The following is a 3,789-nucleotide window of genomic DNA, read 5'->3' as shown; positions in this document are numbered from 1 at the left end:
AAAATGATGAATACTCATTGTTAATAACATGAATGAATACTCATTGTTAATAACATGAATGAATAACTCATTGTTAATAACATGAATGAATACTCATTGTTAATAACATGAATGAATACTCATTGTTAATAACATCAATGAATACTCATTGTTAATAACATGAATGAATAACTCATTGTTAATTAACATAATGAATAACTCATTGTAATAACATGAATGAATAACTCATTGTTAATAACATGAATGAATAACTCATTGTTAATAAATGAATGAATAACTCATTGTTAATAACATGAATGAATAACTCATTGTTAATAACATAATGATAACTCATTGTTAATAAATGAATGAATAACTCATTGTTAATAACATGAATGAATAACTCATTGTTAATAACATGAATGAATAACTCATTGTTAATAACATCAATGAATACTCATTGTTAATAACATGAATGAATACTCATTGTTAATAACATGAATGAATAACTCATTGTTAATAACATGAATGAATAACTCATTGTTAATAACATGAATGAATAACTCATTGTTAATAACATGAATGAATAACTCATTGTTAATAACATGAATGAATAACTATTGTATAACATGAATGAATAACTCATGTTAATAACATGAATGAATAACTCATTGTTAATAACATGAATGAATAACTCATTGTTAATAACATGAATGAATAACTCATTGTTAATAACATGAATGAATAACTCATTGTTATAACATCAATGATACTCATTGTTAATAACATCAATGAATAACTCATTGTTAATAACATGAATTGAATAACTCATTGTTAATAACATCAATGAATAACTCATTGTTAATAACATCAATGAATAACTCATTGTAATAACATCAATGAATAACATTTGTTAATAACATCAATGAATAACTCATTGTTAATAACATGAATGAATAACATTTGGAAACCTCTTTTTAATCTGATCCTTTTAAACCATGTGGACTTGCAACAGCAGAGCGCGGGTATCTTCCTTTTCCCTATGTTATTCAACTGTTGCCATGCACCCGCAACAGAGAGAACTCAGATGTGCCAATGCCTTTTGAACTGATAACCATGTGGACTATTGCACTTAAACTTTGAATGTAAATGGAATGTTGACTGTATAGAGCAGCATGTTTTGTTTTGTCTTTTTTCTTTTTCATCCAACGAACCAGCTTGAGATACTAATGATACTAAATGTTTTTGGGGGTCTATGTGTATGTTTTTAGTTAAATAAAATAAAATAATAGGCCTTTACCATTGAAAACCATCTTGCCTAGCAGTTTTGATTGAATGGGGACCTCACACAGAAATCCTATTGCTTATTCTCTACTGGGTTTGAGTGACTCTGGAATGTCCTTTATGGATCATGTTAGAGATAAGTCCGTGTTCTATGATAAACAAAAGCCAGACTTGACATGGTAAAAACAGGCCACCCAGTCGTTCACTGCTTTGTGGTGCCACTGTCTCCCTCTCCCATGACCTCTGACCTAGCGTATGTCACCCCCAAGGCACTGGTATTGACCCTCTCGGAGATGGACGCACAAGGACCCTCTGTTTGCGTTGTCGGAGGAGGGGTGGGGTGGGGGGGGGGAGGGTGGACGAGGGGTCCAGACAGCTTGGCTACAGGGTGACAGGGAGGACACTGGGGCTGTCATCTATTCTATCCTTCTATCCTTTCTTGTCCCTTCTGTCCTATCCTTTCCTGTCCTGTCCCTGGTGCTGTTGCCACAGTGCCTGGCAGATGTCATCAGGTGGTGGCACCTCTGGTAGCTGGGTGACAGCCAGCCAGTGGCCACGGTTTACGTGTCTATCCTTAGACCTCTGCTACCGACCCGAGTCTGACGGGCCCCGACATTATACAGGGTTAGGGCTGGGTAGGGCTGGTTTTCATCAATAACAAGGGTTCAGGAAGGGTCGGGTATACACTAAATTGATCAGTAACATTTTGAAGCTGAGCTCTCCTGCATTGTACAGTCCTATCTGCCGAAGATCACAACATGGTGTCAGACGTGCTTCAACCTGGTCAAATATAAAACAGGAAGGAACAGTGTTTCTTGAGTTTTGTCCGAGTTTAGAGTGACGAGAAGTAGCTAACAGCTAACTGCTCTCTCATGTCTCTTCATTGAGCAGAGCAGCCCAAGTGACGCCGTTGCCACGGATACGCACAGACCCACTCCGTGAGCAGAGTGCATGCAGAGTGAGATGCACACGGGGAGAGAGTGACAGACAGAGAGGAGCAGCTAATGATTTACTAACGGGGGGAATGTATTTCTGGTTTCGGGTTCCGGGCAGGGCTGGGCTTAAATTTGTTCAGAAGCAATCGGGCCTGGGTAGGGTAGGACCTGAAGGTCGCGGGCATTGGGTAGGGTCAGAATTAAAATCCATGCCCGTGCAGGCCTCGACTGTCACTGGTGTGTGTGTGTGTGTGTGTGTGTGTGTGTGTGTGTGTGGTGTGTTGTGTGTGTGTGTGTGGTGTGTGTGTGTGTGTGTGTGGTGTGTGTGTGTGTGTGTGTGTGTGTGTGTGTGTGGGTATGTGTGTGTGTGTGTGTGTGCGTTGCGTGTGCGTGCGTGCGTGCGTGTGGGTGAAGCTTCTATTTCAAAGACACTATCAGAGTTAGGCTCACAGCTATCATTCAGATTCACATTGACAAAATACCCAAACACAGATTTTGAGGGCTACGTCCAAAATGGCACCCTAATCCCTAAATAGTGCACTACTTTTGACCAGCAGTGCAAAAAAAGTAGTGCACTATAAAGAGAATTGCCTGCCATTTGGGACGTGTCAGATGAGTGGCTTGAATCTGAGTGCGTCAGCCTTCTATAAATCCTCATATAAATACTCTTCTGTGTCGTCGAATCACTGAAGTGTCCATGCAGGCAGAGCTACGGTCGTCATTACCACTAACGAGGATCATTTCTATTCATGTATTCCTCTCCTATCTTATATATGGCATTTATGTGTTTCTATGTTGAACCGTTAATCAGCTGGGCCGGTTAATTAGATGCCACTTTTCCATTTACAGTAAATAACACAATGGCAAGACGTGTGTTAGTTTAGGTACCGATGGTTTTAGATGGTCTCAAATGAGTACACAGTTCCATATCATTCCATACAATGTCTCTGTGAATACCAGATAAACTCATCTGAAATAGGACTGTGAATAAATACCATCTGAAAAATACCAGTTACAAGTTACCTCTACAAACAGTAGTATTACATGCTGTGAGACCCACAGCTGTAAGGGGCAACATAAATGTGATCCATAACTGTCAAATCATTACTGTTACACACAGTTGCCCTTGTGTTAGAGCTGATGTTCCTCTGAAATGGGCCTCGGGACAATGCAAAGAAACTGGACGTTTGCCATGGAGGAAGGGCAGAAGAGAGAGAGAGAGGAGGAGAGGGGAAGAGAGGGGAGCGAGGGGCTGCCACCTCCTTCTCCAGATGCGGTCGCCATGGCATCAGCAGGCTGGGAACCTGACCTTTGACCCTGCCTGGGTTCTGTACTGAGGGTCGCCGGCTGACCCCTGTTGTTTGTACAGAAAGTCCCGCAGGCCACGAGAGAAAGAAGGGGGCCAGGGTGAGCGAGGGGCTGCCACCTCCTTCTCCAGATGCGGTCGCCATGGCATCAGCAGGCTGGGAACCTGACCTTTGACCCTGCCTGGGGTCTGTACTGAGGGTCGCCGGCTGACCCCTGTTGTTTGTACAGAAAGTCCCGCAGGCCACGAGAGAAAGAAGGGGGCCAGGGTCGGGGAGCGACATCT

Source organism: Salvelinus sp. IW2-2015, linkage group LG20, assembly GCF_002910315.2.
Source record: "Salvelinus sp. IW2-2015 linkage group LG20, ASM291031v2, whole genome shotgun sequence".
Lineage (NCBI taxonomy): Eukaryota > Metazoa > Chordata > Actinopteri > Salmoniformes > Salmonidae > Salvelinus > Salvelinus sp. IW2-2015.
The sequence above is the reverse complement of the archived record's forward strand: the minus strand, read 5'-3'. Positions refer to the sequence as shown.